The 18,405-nt window shown below is 46.0% G+C and overlaps 1 protein-coding gene across 1 annotated transcript in view; it reads right to left on the bottom strand.

The window, feature by feature from the left end:
- The window catches only part of EXTL3 (exostosin like glycosyltransferase 3), a 137,432-nt gene extending 120,462 nt beyond the window's left edge, over positions 1 to 16,970 (bottom strand). Inside the window, exon 1 of the mRNA XM_042032752.1 lies at positions 16,889 to 16,970. The gene's annotated coding sequence lies outside the window, so the exon portion shown is untranslated. The remainder of the gene's footprint in view (positions 1 to 16,888) is intronic.
- Between the last annotated feature and the right edge of the window lie 1,435 nt (positions 16,971 to 18,405).

Genomic DNA, 18,405 nt, shown 5'->3' with positions numbered 1-18,405 from the left:
GTGCTTAAATGGGATGAGGAAAATAAACGCCTGTTCCCTTGCTAATGAGGGCACACTTGCTGTTTTTATTTTACCTGGCTTTGTAAAAGAAAAATCATTGGGCAAGAAATGGAGTAGAAGTTTTTGTTTGGGGTGGAATATTATGGATCACACTCTGAGTACATCGAATTGCACTGCCACATGTTTGATTAGGGACAAACATTCTAGATAAATTAATTAAATGACTGTATTATCATAGAATCACAGAGTGGTTTCGGTTGGAAGGGACGTTAAAGATCCTCTCATTCCAAGCCCAAAACCACAATGTTTTGTTTATAAAACCATTCATAACCATTCTATGTTCTTTTCTTCACAAAAACCTTTCTAAAAGGCTAATTTTCCTATTTCAGCAACACCTATGTAAGTTCTGAGGGATGAGGACAGTGGTGACAAAGAAATGGAGAGATACTGGATGGATAGAGACAAGTGTAGCTTTCCCTCCTCCCCAGTATGTTCCAGATCACTACAACCAAAAGCTGTTACCAGCACTAGGTAAGTATTTTTCACAAGTAGTTTGTTGACCAAAATATGGTTTTCCCCATCCCCAAAATGACCAGAAATGAATTTCAGTGTGATGGGCCACTCCTGGCTTTGGTGGAGCTGGACATGGCATAAGTGGGTGAAGGTAGAGGGAGTTTCCTTCCCCTTGTTCTGTAACAGCTCGCAGTAATTCTACACCGATCCAGCATCAAAAGAAATGATCTAAAACATATCTAAATAGAATTTATCTACAGAAATAATATTTTAAATCCCATTAAGAGACTTCCATATTGCAATACCCCTGGAAATTTCATGGACTCCTAAGAAAGACAGAATCCAAAGCAGGAAGCAGCAGCCCAGCCTGGGGACAGCCAAGCAAAACTCCAACTGGGTCTTGGCAATGGCTGAGTAACAGCACAAAATACCAGCACTGCCTCTTTCCTCAAGGCTCCTTCTCCTTCCAAGCCCTGCTGCACTAAGGAATTAGCTGCATTTCTGGAAAATTCCCTTGAATTCCTGGAGTATTACAGCTAACCATGCTTCCCCTTCATCTCAACACAGATGCTTTGAAGTTTTCCAGAGATACCCAAGGAAGAAGACACATCCAAATACCCAGACTAGCCCCAAACTCCACCCTGGAACAGATGGTGGGATACTAAATACAGACACATCTGGTAACCACTGGTATGAAAAAGCTGGCAGGCATCAGCTTATTCTGCTCTACTAAATATTCCATAATTTGAACTTTATTTAAACAGAAGTTAAAAAGAAACAATCATTTTGCTTGTCTATAACATAATCCCCAAACACCTACATATTTAAACTGTGGCACAGCTCGGGCATTACACTCTGGCCTACCAAAAGCACTTTTTTTTTAATTAAGCACTCAGCACTGTCTAAACTTAAATTAAAAGTGACTGCAAACCAAGCAGTTGGGTAAAGTACAAAAGCATAGTTTTCAGCGTGTGCTTTGTTGCACCAGGCTACCAGACTCAAGGCTGTGATGCTCCAGCTCTTCAGCTCACCCTCGAGTCCACAAAATTTGAGGGTCCTTGACAAGCTGCCAGATTGCTGAGCATGCTTGAAAAGACTGGGGGAGCGCAGACTCTGCTCACGCAGACCTGTGTGTTTAAGCCAGCTGTTCCATTTGTCTCTGGGTTCAGCTCCCACAATGTAAAGCAGGGATAATTCTTCCTTGTCAGGAAAACAATCTGTTAGAAATTATCATCATCATGTGCTAAAGGCAGCTGGGAAACACGTCTGCAGGTGGCTGGGGAAAACACCCACCCTCAAAACCCCCCACCAAACTCAGACCTTGAGCCTGCACACTACCCATGGTCACCCCAAATGCACTCCCAAAACTCCATTTAAATAATCTTTTGGGACATTGTTCCACGGTTCTTTCTGTGAGCTGAGTGAATCATCTGTGTCTGCTAAAAATCCAAAGCGATAGCAGGCATAAAACGATCTTTCTGGATTAGAGTCACTTTGGGAAAAGGCTGTAAAAGGCTGTCTGCTGGGACTGTGCTGGAGGTCCGCTGGAGACCCCACCGTTGAGTTTGGATGTGTGCAGAGAGCTTTTAAAAATGACTAGAGAGAAAAAGAAATACTCTGAGGAGCTGGCTGATAAGGGAGTCTTAAATTCCAGGTCTAGAAGGAAGAACAAATACCAACAGTGGAGCCCTGTAAATCCGGGATGTAAGAGCCAACAGACCTCTGAACAAAACAGGCTCTGAGCAAATGAGAGGTGATTCTGCAGGAGACTTCTGGCAAATAGTGAGGATGCTGTAATAAAAGCTGCTTGTGATCACTCAATTCAAGCCTATTTGCCACAAATTAACTCAGTTTAAGCAAAATAAAAGCAGGTCTGGAAGGTTTTCAGTTTCAAAAAGTTGAGGTAATTAAGCGAACTAGTTTGAGAGGCTGAATGGCTGAAAGGCTCCACTAAGACCTTGAAACCAAAAAAGAGAAACCATCTGCCTTTGCATCCTGAATAGAGAATGTGAATAAGAAGCACAAGTAGGAAGCGAGGAGAACACGCTGGAGATTGGAGATAGTCAGGGTCAAGCCCCCTGTCTGAACAGAGATGCTGCTGTTGAGTGAAGAGAGTGTGGGGGTGAAGGGAGGGTGAGCTCTGACATCCCACAGCCACGTTTGAAAGTGCACCTGAAGTTGTCCTGTAACCACAGTCATCCCCTACTTCCAGTGTCCCTCTGGAATCATGGAGACCTCCAGGCAGAATATCCTTGCTTAAGGATGGAGGATGGGGAAGGTTCAGCTCTCAATGACAGACAAGGCTGGAGAACTGAGGCTGAATCAAAACATAAAAAGCATGGAAATACTGAGCACAAAGTGCCCATTAAATCAAAGTTACACCGTGCTAAAATAGCCTGGCACTCATCTTTGATAAAATAACCATGGCCTTCCGATAAAAAAGCACTTTGTCTTATTTATTGGGATTCTAGCAAAGCAACCAGAAATCTGGGGACTGTTTGTAAATGGGGAAAACGGGGATCGATAACGAGAATGCCGGGATCGATAATAAACACTTGCATGGCTTAAGTGCTGCAGGTTTTTTAAAAAGCATTTTACCAATGATAAATTACAATAAATAATTGTCAGCATTTTGAGCACAATCTATTTCAAGGCCTAACTTTACTGTACAAAAGGCTTTAAATTTTAAAAAATAGATATCTAAGCAGCACAGCCCTGCTGCCAAAGCCAACCACTAAAATAAGGAAGCAGGTGGCAGCTGCTGCTTTTTCCCAGCTCAGAAGGTACTTCCTCCTTTCCACAGTTCACCCAGTTCAGTTATTAGTGCATTACAAACAGAGCAACCCACTCCAACCTGAATCATAATGAAAATATTTCTTAAAATGTAAACCTTCCTTTTTTGTTTGTTACCTGCAAGATCCTTAAGTGTATTTGCAAAAGCGTGGGACAGGAAATCCAGAGTCTGATCCCTTAATACTGAAGCCAACCACATTGCATAATCCCATTAATACATTTATCAGGCTCCATCTTCACAGTAATCAGGTTTTTAGCCCTTTACACAACTCCCATTAGAAGGCTTTTCCAGCACCTCCCTTGGTTTGAAGCTGTTCTGCTCTTTTCCAGACTAAACTTTTTCAGAGTATTTTGTTCTTGTGCCAGAATTGTCATTTAACTTCAATTACTCTTCTCCCTCTCTGGTATTTACACCAGTGTATTTATCGAGAAAGAATCTAATTTTTCTCTGCCTTTTTTTTGTCACCACCTGACCATCCAGCTTCCTTTAATCATTTTGGGAACCAGATTCCCTGCTATCCAGATCATTTCTAGCAGATGCCCTCCCCTGCACCTTTTCCAGCTGGAATCAATCTTTCTCCTGTGGACAAGGAATGCAGAATGCATTTCAAGCAATGCCTCACTAAAACCTGTTGCAGTGGCATTTGCATTTCCTTGTCACCAGTGGGAATAATTCAGTTGACAAATGTGATCCCAGAATGTATCTTTATCATCAAGACATCAGAATTATCCTGTGGTTGATTAATACATTCCAATTCCCACACAGAACCCCCAGCTTTCTATCAGAGTTTGCATTATAAGAACTCACATTTGCTTACAGACAAATAGTCCTATAGTCAGTCATTCTTCTCCTAGGATCTCCTGTTTTTCCTCTTTTGATGACACCTCCAAATCCCATTAACTTCTGCTCTATCATTAGTCAGTACCTTGATTAAGACCAGGCTTGGGACCAGTCCATGAGGAACACTATTGCTAACTTGCCTGCCAATCCTTTTTCAACCATCCTGCCTTTTCTGCCTTTAATACAGGATTTATTGATGCAAAACAGGAGCAAAATACTTCAATTCTGATTGATTTAAACTCTCTTGCTTTGCATTTTTTTGTTTGTTTTTTTTTTTCCTTAATGAAAGGCTGGTTTTTGCTGGTGGAGAACAACAAAGGCATATTTCTCCATAAACCAGGCCTTTGCCTGAACTGCAAAGCTGTCCTATTTTTACAGTTGGGCATCTGTAAAAATTAATAAACCATGCAAGTCGACACATTTGATGTTAAAAATGGTAAATGAAGTTTCTTAATGACTAGTCTGACTTTTTCGTTGTACTTACGGTTTATGTCACAAATTTAAAAAACAATGAAAAAGACATATCAAACTCATAGTTAAATAAAATTAAGCTAAATGTGCTGAATGCATAGCTTAAATTAAAACAAACTGCTTTATTGTACAAAGAAATTCTGCAACCTATAAATAGAACAAATTTCTATCTATTCAGCATGTCTTCAGGTTTCCAGAACTTGAAACAAAATTGATTTCTATTCTCATGCAAAAGAAGAGCTGATGCACAAGTAAAATGAAAAGTGGCAAAAACAACTTCATTAAATTTGAATTAAATTAAATCATTTTCTTTCACCCACCTGTGAAGGAGAGGGCACTCACACAACCCAAGCACAGCCACTGTCCTCCTCCCATCCCTCCTCTCCCTCCCCATAAATCCATGCCCACACAGGAACTGCAGAAACAGGCTGACACCACCACCGAACTCTGAAATCCCACTGGCCACAGGCAGCAAAGCTTCTCCTGGTGCAAGTGCAGCCAGACAGAGATCAGCGAGAGGAGCAAACTGGAGAATAAACATGGGGATCACTCCAGCTGGTGTGGGCAGGGTTTGACCCAGCTCTGCACATCCACTGCTGCAGATCAGCAATTGTCCCCAGCAAACATTACCTCAGTACCAGCCTTACAAAATTGCTTCAGCTTCCTCATCAGAGAGGAAAGGAGAGAAAGTAATGACATTGTCCAAGCCTTCTTCATTCACCAGTCCTGAAGCACTCTGAGATCCTCCAATATATGGCAATGCTTGTGTTTAATCAATACCAGTATCGGCTCGCAAGAGTGCAAGAGCAAACAACCATTTGCCCTTCCAATTACAGCAAAGTTTCACTAAAACCACTACGTATGTCAAGATTTAAATTCAATCAAATTTAAAGAAGAAGAAAAATCCTCCCTTTCTCCCACCAATGACAGAACAATACTATGCTCTGCCTTTTTTTTTTTTTTGGTAATTAAAAATAGGCTGAACTTTAGGAGTGTAATTGCACTAGAAGCAGTAGAATAAAGTGCATCATAAAAAGATGCCACTGGGATCAGCTGAAGCCAAGAAAATTGAAAACATTTCAAAGGAACAAAGCCAAAAACACAGAACCAGATTTAAACTTGGCGTGTGCTGTGGCAGGAGGCCAGCGGAAGCAGAACCTGCTGGGGGAGTGTGGAGAGGGAAGGCTCCCTGCTGCAGCCCACGGGTTAGGTGTGATGGGCCAGGTAAGGCGGTGGCACAGCTGGCACACCTGGGAGACATCAGTGAAGCAAAGCCCACTGCAACTTGCTGGGCTCCATCCCGGCGTGGCTGAGCTCAGCTGTGAAACATTCTCATCATATTAAGCCATGGCATTAATAAACACTGAACTGTTATACACCACTTGCCATCTTCAAAGAGCTCTAAACCCAATGACTAATTCTCACAACCACCTCCTTAGGTGCAGGAACTGTTTATAAAGATGAGAACAAAGGCAAAATGGTGAAGTCATTGGCCACAGCTCCTAAAAAGCAATTTTTTAAACCAGAGGAGCACAAGGCTGAAATTCAAGGCTCCCAGTGACACAGCCCCTTCAGTAGGAGGAATTTCCCTTGTGTTTCCGTGACAGCAGGACACATCTACCACCTAAAACACTTGTCCCCAATCCTGAAACTTCACATATAAAGGTACTTCTCTAATGTGTGTGAAACTGATTTTATATCTTCTCTGTGCAGGCAGGGAGCAGCAGAGGAAGCAAAATGGGTGAAGTGATGGTACAATGGAGATCAACAGGAAGTTTTGGCCACTAAACTTGCACTTCAGCTGATGTGGTTTAACCAAGAAAAAAAAAAACACCTAGCAAAGCCTCCTCACTAGAAGGCTGGTAAATCACAATTCCTAGATTCTCTTCTTCATCTCAGTTTTTCCTCCAGCAAATAAAATTACTTTAAAATTTACAAACAGATTCAGCTTTATGGCAAACTCTTGGAGAAAAGATGCACAGAGCATCTCTGTTACCAATGCTCAGCTCAGTGGAGATCTCCAGGGGAGACCAGAACTAAAAAATATCTTAACAAAACGCCAGAAACAAGAATAAGTTGCTAAAGGGAAAATAAACCCAACACACTTGTGTTTCTAAGCACCTCAACAACATTATCAATAAACCCAGATGCAGCCTTCACAAAAGCTGCAGTGACAATCAATTCAATGATGGCACTTCTGTAATGCCCCTATTTGACTCTAGAGCTGAAGCAGATAAAAATTCAAAGATTGGACTTCCTTGGTATTTTTATGTTAATCTGCACAGCTTTAGGAAATTGTTGCGACTCAACTCCAATTCACTCTGTGCAGTCAGAGCCATTCAAGTACCTACCAGCAATTTTCATAGCCCTCGAAGTCTATCTCATAACCTGTCATCAACCCAATGCTTTATCTTTCCTGAAAAAACCTGTCAGGAGCACCAGGCAGGCTCCCCCTTGGTTCAGATAAGCAGAGCAGACCTGACTCATCCTCTTTTTTTTCCCCTTTCACCTTGATTTGTATTGTCTCCTTTACAATTTATTTTCCTGCAGAGCACAAGATCAGGCTACGTATATGTATAATGTGTGTGCAAGGGACAACGAGAGAAAGAAAGTGTTTTTAATCTCCACCTATCCCTCTTTCTAACAGTTCCTTCTGCTTCATCTTCTTGAAGGTATTTTAGCATCAAATTCAAACGAATTCTCCCTTTCTCTTGCTTTTGTTGAAAGAAAACAACAGGACATGTGAGAAACCCAGGCAGAAGGAAATGCTTCCTGATCTGGAGAGCTTGGACTTGCTCAAGCCTTTTGCTGTGTTTCTGCAGAAAGCAGACAAGCAGCTACACCTCACTCCGGGCTACATTTGCCCAAACCGCCACTGCATTTAAACTGAAAACCAGTTTTATTGCAAATAGAGATGGGCATCCACGGGCCTGAGGTCTACCAGGGCAGCAAAGGGCCCCCGCTCTGGCTCCCGTTGATAGATCCCATGGAACAGCTGGAAGATCTCCCTCCCTCCTGGGCACTGTCTGGTATCCACTCACACAAGCTGGCGCAAGCTGGCACTACACCCCTCCCCGAGGCTCTGTGAGTACCCGGGCTATCCCTCATGCCTCACTGCCTGTTTTTCATGAACTTATGCAACCTTCATTACCCTTCAGCCCAGTGTCTCTTTGTCAGGCTTGCATGAAACAGGCTGGCAGGTTCAGAAGTTGTTGGGGTGGCACAAACATACGGGGTGATTGGGTGAGATTGAGGCTCATTTTGTAAGACGACAACACAGATGTTGGTTATTGTGTCATGGATCTGAGCAGAGATCCCAAGCAGCAAAACAACTTAAAGATTTAGGTGTAAGCACGCAGAAAAATCAGTATTTGGATGAACTTGGGAACTGCCAAATGTCTAAAATACCACACTGATAAAGAAACCCCCCAGCCCAGCTTCTTGGCATCAGCCAGCACTAGAATGACACTGCCACGGTCCTGGGGCAGCTGAAGCCAGACAGGACCACTCAGGGCAGAGTCAGAGGCTGCACCACACTCCCAAACTGCTTCGCCAATTAGACTGGGGTTGCACCACAGACAAAGAAAGAACAGAGCTAAGATGGACCTAAAAGTTCATCCCTTTACTCCAGGCTGCCCAAAGTTTTACTTCAGTAATTTTCTTCCATAAATCCACCTGAAATTCTCCAGAATTTCTTCAGATTATGGTTGTCAGGCCCAGGTCAGTGACAACCCAGGTAGAGCAAAAGCTCTATCTCATCAATCCTTTTAATTCTTTAAGCCTCTCTTTTCACCACCATTGTGATGTTTTCCTTTTAACAAGGCCTTCAAGGCAACATGAAACACAAAAGAGCAAGGAGCAAGAAAAGTCCTCAGGTGGTCAAAGATTCATTACAACAGACAATCATTCCCTTTATCCTCTCTCCAGCCCCCACTTAATTGAGTAGCCTGATAAATTGATGAATTACAGTTAAATGATCTTGCTCTGATGCCTCTTGCTGATGAATAAAGAATATCCTGCCAGAGTCTCCTGCTTTCAGGTGATGGATTTGAGCCCAGGCTGCAACACAATTCCTTGTGACTGACAAGCTCAGCTATTTTCACTCTTAATCTCGATAATATTTGATTGAATAAATCCAAGGTCATAATTTCCTAGGTGGATAAATTGTTCAAAATATCACCAGCCCTCCAATTACTTCAAACTGCGTCAAGAAAAAAGGTGAAGAATATTCATGTAAGAGCTGCTGAGATTTCAGCCTCATGGCTGGGAAATATCTACACCCAAAACAAAGCTTTGCTGGAGCATGAACAAGCAACTGTGGAGTTCCATTTGTCATCTCACGGCCCACAGCCCTTTTCCTGCAGTCGTCAAACCTCAGGGACACAGACCCCTGGGGAGTGACATTGCTCATGTTCAGTCACAGCCCAGCAGATTCTTTCTTTTTTGTGTGAAAGTTTGATAGGAAGCAGCTTGGCTGAACTGGAGTGATTTCAAGACGTGGGAAGAGGGAAAGGATAACTATTAATTGGCATCATTTTCTTTCAGCACATACAAACATTTTCTAATAGGGGGAGCCTTCAAACTCCTGTGCTTGAGCTTTAGTGAACACTTTGGAGATGCAACCTGATTTTTCCTTCCCATTTTCTTCTTCAAGAGGCAAAAATGGGAGCAAAAACTTCTGCACCTTGGCTGCACAGAACTTTCACACAGATCTCTGCACAGCATCAGCTGGATCGAAAGATGGTGTGTCATTTGTGAAATATTCCAGTCCTTTATTGTGCAAGCTCCTAATTATTAATGTCTAGGCTCCGTATTTCTGCAGTGAGATTTATGATGTAGCTCAAGGTGGTGGATTTGAACTAATTTTCCCTCAAATCTACTGATGGGAAACCACAGAAGTGCTTTTTATCCCTTCAACTTCTGTAGTCTCTGGAGTAGAAAAACCCCAAGGAACAAACAAGCCCCTCAAAAGAGGAATCTGAGGTGAAAATTGTCCTTCTCTGCCTCCACCACCACCACCACCACCACCAGTGGCAAAAATGTCTTTTAAACAGCTCCACACGTCCCTTGTGGGCAATATAGACAGATTTTAGCAAAATTTCACTGTTGTATCTGGTTTTAGGGGATATAAACTGCACTACTGCAAGCCTCCTTCCATCCCACTGAGGCTTTTCAGACCAAGTGCAGAATGGGGACTGCAGCAGGAACAGGACACAGCTGGTGCCCTGGAAAAGGGAGAAAAGAGGCAAGTGAGGCAGAAGCCAGTGGCCACACGTAACCCTTGCAGAGGGAGCCAGAAGCTGTCCCCGTGGAACAACAGCAGGAAACTGTCACTGAGCTGGCTGTGGCCTGTCACAGAGCTGGGCATGGAAAAGTCCTGCAAGGGAGAAGCAGAGAAATTCTGGAAATAGAGAGTTTCACTTCTGCATGTGATTCCCACAGCAAACTGAAAGGGAAAGAGTTTAAGCCCGGAAATTAAGATGGTTTTGGAGTTAAAAGCATGGCTGGAGAGTCAAATGAAGTTAATCTCTTTTTTCCAAGAATAGGATACATTGGAAAAACATGTAGAGTGAGCAACCAGCACCTGGACTGATGGCACACGCTGCTCTTATTGGTCTAACAGGGCTTAACACAAACAGCTTGTGCTCCAAAGAACACTGATATTTATATAGTCATATGTGTATACATGTGCATATAGACATGCTGGTCACACATAATGCAAATAGAAAATAAACCCACAATATCTTCTGGCTCCAGGATGTGGGATTTAAAAAAAATAACAGTCTGCACGTGCTACAGCAAAAGTTGCATTAAAATAAGCACTGCTGGTACCAGTGAGTTATAGATGCTTGCAAGAGGTGGGATAAAGGGATTTCACCATGTTTCCTTCCCTCAGAGGTAACTGCACTCTTATCAGGAGATGCAGGATATGAGTCTCTGACACTGCTCTGATTCATGCTCTGGAATAAAGCAGACATTTGATGGCATCTGCATTGCTGACTCAATTGCGTATCTTCGGTGCTGATCTTGTTGGTGCTGGGAAAAGGGATTGGGAGGGAAAAGTGCTCTTGTTGCCTGCACGCAGGCGGCAACACGGCCACGGCTTTGCTGTTTGCCTCAGGGCCTCACTGGTAAAAATAGGTAAATAAAGAAAATAAATGTGTTCCTGCCTCCATCCCACATCCACCAAGGCAAGGCTTTCAGCTGGTTTTCTCCACCCAGACTTGGCAAAGCAACTTCAAGGAAAAAAAAGAAATTCCAACTGCTCCGCTTTCGGAATATATTTGAAATTAAAAGAAAGTAAACCTTGCCTCGTCTTCTCCCTGCGCTTTACTCCCAGTCAGTCTCAGAAAAAGGTGGAAGACAAACATTTTCTTGTTGAGGCTCATTCTAACTCCATGTGGTTGTTTCCAAAGTCTGGATTTATTTCAGTTTCAGCTCTGACACATCTAATTTTCTTCCTTCTGGGGAATAAACAAGAAGAGCAGCAACCCAGCAGATAATGAAACAGATTCTCCTCCAGCTCTACAAGTAGAAAGTTGAAAGGTGGCAAAGAAGATAAATGAACACCTTCAAGGGTGCTTAGAGGATGGGAATGGTGATTTCCAGCAACTTATGCCTCATCTGGTGCTCTGGCAGCCATTGGTGAACATTCACAGCCCCACATGCCAGAGCCAGCACGGGATTGCTGCTCTTGTTCTCTTCCTGCCCACAGCTGCGATGGATATAGCTGCTCAGCCTCTTCTCACAAAGCAAGAGGGGCTGTGACACCTTCTGTGCTTAAAAGTGGGTGATTTAGCAAGAAAAAGACCTGCAGCTGCATGTTATAGAATCATACAATCCTATAGTGGCTCGTGTTAGAAGGGAACTTAAAGTTCATCTTGTTTTAACCCCCTGCTGTGGGCAAGGACACCTTTCGCTAGACCAGGTTGCTCCAAGCCCCTCCAACATGGCCTTGTGTGGGTCTTCATCCCCATGGAATGACCCAGGCTGGGTTATCCATGGTGGACAAGGATAACATGGGAGACAACTCTCTATGCCTCATGTCCCTCTTGGTATTTCATTCCTCAAGGGTGTAAACAGGACCTCAGGAGGGTGAGGCTGAAGGTGCTCTGCTGGAGACACTGTCCAAGAGCAAGAGCTTTCCCCTAGCACCTCCTCCCAGCCTGGCTCACTGGAGCCCATACACTTGGCATACACAGCGTCCACGCTGGCTCTGGAGAACTTTGGGATGAGCCAGGAGGAGAAATGCCCCACAGGCTGCTGAGGCGACCAAGACCATGCCAATTCCAACTCCCACCTTCCCACCTGGCCTGTGGCAATGGCCCCACCAAACCCAAAAGCTGAAAGAGCCAGATGATTTACAGCAAACAAGAACAGGCCCAGGGTTGACAGCCTCAATGCCCAGCGCCAGGGCTAAGCCTCCTTTCCAGGGAAGTCGTGTCTCGTCAAGCCTTGGCTGAGCGCTGGCCCAGGCTGCGGCTTGCCCAGCTTCCCGGGGCGCCCTGGCTGGTGACTAATTACCCATGACTAATAATCACCTCTTCCCTCCATCACGGCACTTCTGCTGGCACCCACTCATTTGGCACAAAGCCCCTCGGGTTCCCTTCCCTCGGTGACCCCACTGCTCCACCACACATGGACAGAACTGTCATTGCAGATGGACAACAAGGAGCCTCTCACTGAGCCTCTTGGTTTTTGGGAGCTACTACAACCACCACCAGGTGTGCCTGTCTCCAGGTGTGCCAAGCAGCCAACCTGTGCCCCCCTGCATTCCCATTGGGAGCTCCAGTGAATTTTCCCCATCCCAGTTCATCTCCACTCTTTAATTAATCACAAACCGAAAATCAGGGGAGGGCGGCTGTTCTAGGACAGCAGACAGCCATTAAATAAAATATAAATACCTCATCCATACTTAACATCAGGTTTGATCTACACTGTTTTCCTTTCTTTTTTCAAGGTGATGTGCAATTTCTTTGGTTGCATTTTGGGAAGGGGAGGGCTGACTTACTGCATAATCTCATTTTTGATCTATTATTAAATGCCTGGTTTCTTTTTTCTTTTTTTTTTTTACCCTTTCTCTAGGAAGCCAGAAGCCCCAGCAGGAATTACTGCCAGAAAGAAAGGTGAACTGTGAAATGAAAGCTGCAAGAGAAAGAATTGCTTGGGCTTTTGTTTGAAATTTTCAGAGTTTTCTGATTTTTGGTTGGAAAAATCTCAGATTGGCAAACCAAGGCCAGAGCCAGGACTCAATGGAAGTCTGGGACAGGACCACAGCACATGAGGGCAGTGGCACTCAAGGCAGCCAGGAACGGCTGATTTTTTACCATTCCGATTCCATCTGAAGGTGGATCCATTCCTAAGGCCACGCTGGAGATGCATCAGAGTGGAGGAGTGATTTTCTTCACCCTTTTTGCCTCCTTCCAGCCCCTCTACATCGCTGGGAGCGATTCCTCCTTCTGCTGTGTTTCAGAAATAAGGAGTTTCTCCTCATTTGGCAGCAGGACACGCTCCCACCTCCCAGCCAGATGAGTTGAAAGCAAGTGTGGCTTTGCTGCCAGCTCCTACTGAGAGCTGGACGCTCCCCTGGCCGCGCCAGCCACTTGGCTGGCCAGCAAATGGTCCCCTTGAGGAGCCACATGTCCAAACTGGGTCCCCAGTGAAGCCTCTGCTCTGGCATCTGGAGCTGACACAGGTTTGTACAGAAATCATCCACTGGCAGCCCCAGAGAAGGGCAAATGCTTGTTAGCATTTCCTATTAATTGAATTAATTAGTTTAACAATTTCCTGTTAATTTCCTATCATAATCATTGCCTTATTAACTAATAGGAACAAAGCCATCATTTAACCACCAGGAATGCAACTCAGTGACAGTCCCAGCCACCAAAGCTATTTTTTGGGAAAAGAATAGTTTTTTAAGTGCCTTTGTTTTTAAAGAGTGGCCCATGCAAGCAGCTGAAGGTTTTGCAGCTGAAGTGGACAAGTTCAGACCCATTCTGAAGGAAAAAGCATCCCTGGGCCACATTCCATAGAAAACTCTCTGTTTTTTCCAAGGGAGTACAGAAAGGGCAGGGAGGTGACACACAGCCCAGAGAGCAGCTCCTTCTCCTTCTGCAACTGGACATCCCAGTACCTCTTCTCTGGGAAAATCCAGTGGATGCTTGGGGAAGAAATCCAAGAAACGGCACATCTGGAAAGAGCCATCCCTGGCTGGGAGCAGTCAGCAGATGTGAACATCCATCCGACAGCCACCAGTGCCCATCACTCCTCAAGCATTTGAAGGGCCACCAGGACCTTTCCTGGTCCTGCTACAGGGATCATGAAAGCTTCTGCTTGACCATTTCCAGGCATCTGCTTCCAGGACCCACCAGAGACCAACTAGAGATATAATAAACACAAACTCTGGCGTGGGACTGGAAACCTTTTCCTCATTCCCAAGGGAGACAGAGAAATAAAAGAAATTGAGGAAGCAGTTGTGAACCTTCAATTCCAACTCACCCAACAATCACAAAATCCTTTTTGGGATCCCCAGAGACCAAATTACATGAGAGCAGATGTTCCCTCACCTTCTTATTTTTGCTGGATACGACTGATTCAAGTTTCTGGGCACCAAACCAGTTGGAAAGAGTCTGTTCCCAGAGATGTACGTCTGCTGAAAACACCAGAGCTGGATGTCACCGTGACATGAGGGGTGTATGCGCCACCTTCTTTCTCCACCTCCAGCCTGAATCCCATCCTGCCTTCCCTTAAACTCAGCAAAAAGGAGCCAGATCAAAGCAACTGTCTGCATTTGGCTTTATCTGCTACAAAATGTCAAACTCTTCAGCAGGAATTGCAACATTTCCATCCTCCCTCCTTCCAAAGCACGAAGACTGGTATAAAGAGGCCAAAAATGTATCAGAGAAATGAAAGCATCACCTACGCCAGCCACAAATGGACTGAAGCTGGAGGTCCCTCTTGGAGAACAAAGGGTTCTGCAGAGGAAAAACGCACCTGGATTTCTCCACGTTCCCTTGCATCACCTCTGAGTTTGCTTCCCATGCAACCATTAATATGAAAATGTGAGTGCACGTGTGGCGTGCTGGAAATATTATGACTAATGGATGGAACCAGTTCAGCGTGTCAAAATCTTCCCTCTCTCCCGATGTAGCAGCATTTCGCGTGCACTTGAGACATTGGCACCTACATTTCCTCTGTTTTCTTATAAGAAGATGGAACACATGTAATGAACTACAGTGATTTTATGTCTCACCAGCAGATTCTGTGCTGGCAGTGCTGCAGAGGAGCCACAGGGCCCCTCAGGCCCATTGCTATGGGATCAACAGGCTTGCATCCCCCCTTATTTATTTTGAAAGAGCACATCAGGGCACAAGACATCATTTGATTTTTATTTTTTCTCCTGCTAATACCCCATTTTTCCCATCTCTGGTATTTGATGGCACTGGGCTGCATCTCCTCATCACTCCTGCACCCATCCTGCATCCCTGAGGCTGCACAGGCTCTTCCAGCAGGGAGAAAGCTCTTGCTCAAGGTTTCTCTGGGACCATTTAGAGTCTCATATCAATGATATGCACCAGCACCTCCACCCCTGAAATCCCCTGAGCCCTGAGCTCCTGCTTTGGACAGGCACATTCCCGTGATCACTGGGACAGCTGGGCTCCAGCTCCCAGACCTGGCCAGGTCTGCAGCAGTGGGGATGGGCAGAGAAACACTTCAGCACCTTTAGCTTTTACCAGAGATAAAAGTAACGGCGTTTGTCCTCCTTTGCAGCATCCTTTCCCTCCCGCTGAGCAGCGCTGGCCGCGGAGCCGGCACGCATCCCCGGGCAGAGCGCACGGCTCCGGCTGGCGCACAGCGCTGCCAGGTCAGCCATGCTCACACTTTCCACGTCTGCAGCATCTCAGCCTGGTGCTGAGCTGGAGCAGAAACCCTGCAAAGCCCCTTCCTGCAGCAACCGAGGGGAGAGACGCCCAGAGAAAAGCCCGAGGGAGGCAGAGCACAGAGCAGCCTCTGCAGGGAGCGAGGTTTGCACGAAGGAGCAGAAGTTTCTTCGCTCGGCCACTGAGACACGTTTGAAGGTGCAGGTTGGACGGGGAAACATCTGTGGCTGTAGGGAGCCCAGACTGCCCAGACCAGAGTGGAACACAAAGAAACCCAGCTTCCAGCATGATGAAATACAAGTTTATTTGCTTTAGCCCGGGTCCAACTTCCCTCCCTGGCTTAGGAAAAATTTCTTTAATGCTGCTCTGGCTGGGGGCTTTTGTGCAAACCAGGTTTTTAACCAACTCAAAAAACAATTCGAGAGAGATGGTGAGTCCTGAGCACCCAGATCCAGGACACCAAGGGGGACCCGAGCAAGTTACCGAGACCAGAGCATCCTGACTTCTCCAAGTCCTTTTGCTCTGCCCACACTCTCCTGGTTCACATCCCAGACACGGAGTTAACGCAGCCATAGCTGAACGATGAGAGGCACCACTACACCGGGGCTGCCGAGATGCCTCTTTAAGGAAAGCCAAAGCCATTCCTTTGCTCTCGGGGGCCGCTCGCCTCCTCTCCGACCATTCCCGGCTCTCCCTCCCTGCAGGGATTTCTCCCTGTGGCACAGAAGCCCTTCCAAAGCCTCCAATTTTTCTTGCATTCCCCATGGCCCAAATTGCCAAACTCGAACACAACTTTCACCGGGGGCAGAGGAACCCCCGCCCGCTGTTTCAACGCAGCCGTCACATGAAACCTAATTTATGTTGCACCATCCCGGCGCAGCAGGAGAGGAGCCGGTGCCACCCCAGGGCCACCGACACGAGTTTCCCCGAACTTTGGGGACCTGGATGAAAACCCACCCACCCCACCTCCCCCAAGAAAGCAGCTGCCAGCTCAGCCAGGGTTCATCCCACTGGAAAAACCCCCAGCCCCAGGGACATGCCAAGCCCCAGGGGCATCTCCAGCCCGGGATAGGGAGGGGAAAGGAGGAGGAGGAGGAGGATGGGTCCCCTCCAACCGGGAACCATCCCGGGAGGGGCTGGTGCTGCTCCCGAGCTGAGTCCGGGGTATCCCTCCTGTGCGGCGGGGAGTGATTATAAAGTAGAATAAAATAAAGAAATGAAATATTAAAATAAATGGGGGGAAAAAAAATAATGAGAATAAAAGCTAAACCAATAAACTAAAAATTAAAAAATAACAGAAAATAAATCCAATAACATAGCATAACATAAAATGAAATTAAATTAAATCATATCCTGCCGCCCGAAGTGTCCCGGGGAGCGCAGCGCTTACCTGGCGGAGGGGCTGCGCTGCCCCGCGGAGCTCCGCGCTGTCCCTGCGGCCGCAGCCCGGCGTGCGGAACCCGCGGAGCCCCCGGCCCTGCTCGCTGCATTCTGGGAAGCGGCGCCCAAAAATGGGGGCGCGGTGCCCTCTGGTGGCACCTCCTGCGTGTGGGGTCCCCTCGGGTGGGAAGGGGCGGGGGGGGCCCTGGGACCCGCAGGGTGATTTGGGGTTCTAATGGGGTGTGTGTATAAATGTGTATCTCTGTATGTCTAGGTATGTATATGTGGTTTTATACATATATGTGTGTGTGTGTATTTATATATATATATATGTATGTAATTTTATGTATATCTGGTATGCATGTATTTTATGTGTGTGTGTATATATGTATGTATGTATGTATATATATATTTGTGTATGTGTAACAACAGAATCCCAGAATGTTTACTTTGGAAGGGATCTTAAATATCACATTGTTCCACCCCCTGCCATGGGCAGGGACACCTTCCACCATCCCAGGCTGCTCCAAGCCCCAATGTCCAACCTGACCATGGACACTTACAGGGATCCAGGGGCAGCCACAGCTTCTCTGGACAACCTGTGCCAGGGCCTCCCCACCCTCACAGCCAGGAATTCCTTCCCATTATCCCATCCATCCCTGCCCTCTGGCAGTGGGAAGCCATTCCCTGTGTCCTGTCCCTCCAGGCCTTGTCCCAAGTCCCTCTCCAGCTCTCCTGGAGCCCCTTTAGGCACTGGAAGGGGCTCTAAGATCTCTCCAGAGCCTTCTCTTCTCTGTGTCCATTCCCAGGCAGAACCCAAAAAAGGTGTCTTAAAACCCCCTCTATAAAATAAGTGGGAAGCACTGGTTTGAAGAGGAAGGGGCAGATGTTGGGGCACATCAGCTCTTGGGGTGAAACTCATGGCTGGAGGTGCAAGGTTCAGAGTATTCTCCTTGTTATGAGACCTTATTAGACACATATAGAATGAGTTATAGAGTTATAGAAATGCATAGACTGATGGACTGGAAATGTATAGATTGATGGATTATATGTACCCATGGGTGTTGCAGGAAGACGGGGGGCCAGGGTGGGTCTGGGGCTGTGACCCAGAGTCCCCAGACCCAGCCCTGACACTTTCTGCCCTGCTTTTCCCCACAGACCTTTCCTCTCCTCTGTGCCCAGGCTGCTTGGACAGGTAATTAATGCATCTCAGGTGGGTAATTAATTCATCTCAGGTGGGTAATTAATGCAGCTCTGCAGCAGAATCACCTAAATATTAACGAGACTTTGTGGCTTGACCTCCCTGGGTCACCACTCCAGCAGTTTTGCTCTGCTGAGCCCAGCACTGGGATCCTGCTCGAAGGCCAACCAAGAGCTCAGCAAAACCCTGAGGAAAAGTGGTCCCAATGGGATGATGATCACCCCAAAAATGGGCTTAAAGCCCAAATACTGCTCTGAAAGTGAGACCTCACAAGCCTTGATCCACATTCCCGGTTTGCATCACAATCCACTAATGTAATTCCTGGG

The sequence above is a fragment of the Corvus kubaryi genome, unplaced genomic scaffold (assembly GCF_017639235.1).
Source record: "Corvus kubaryi isolate FWS band 111438036 unplaced genomic scaffold, C.kubaryi_AGA036_p1.0 37354, whole genome shotgun sequence".
NCBI lineage: Eukaryota > Metazoa > Chordata > Aves > Passeriformes > Corvidae > Corvus > Corvus kubaryi.
The sequence above is the reverse complement of the archived record's forward strand: the minus strand, read 5'-3'. Positions and strand labels throughout refer to the sequence as shown.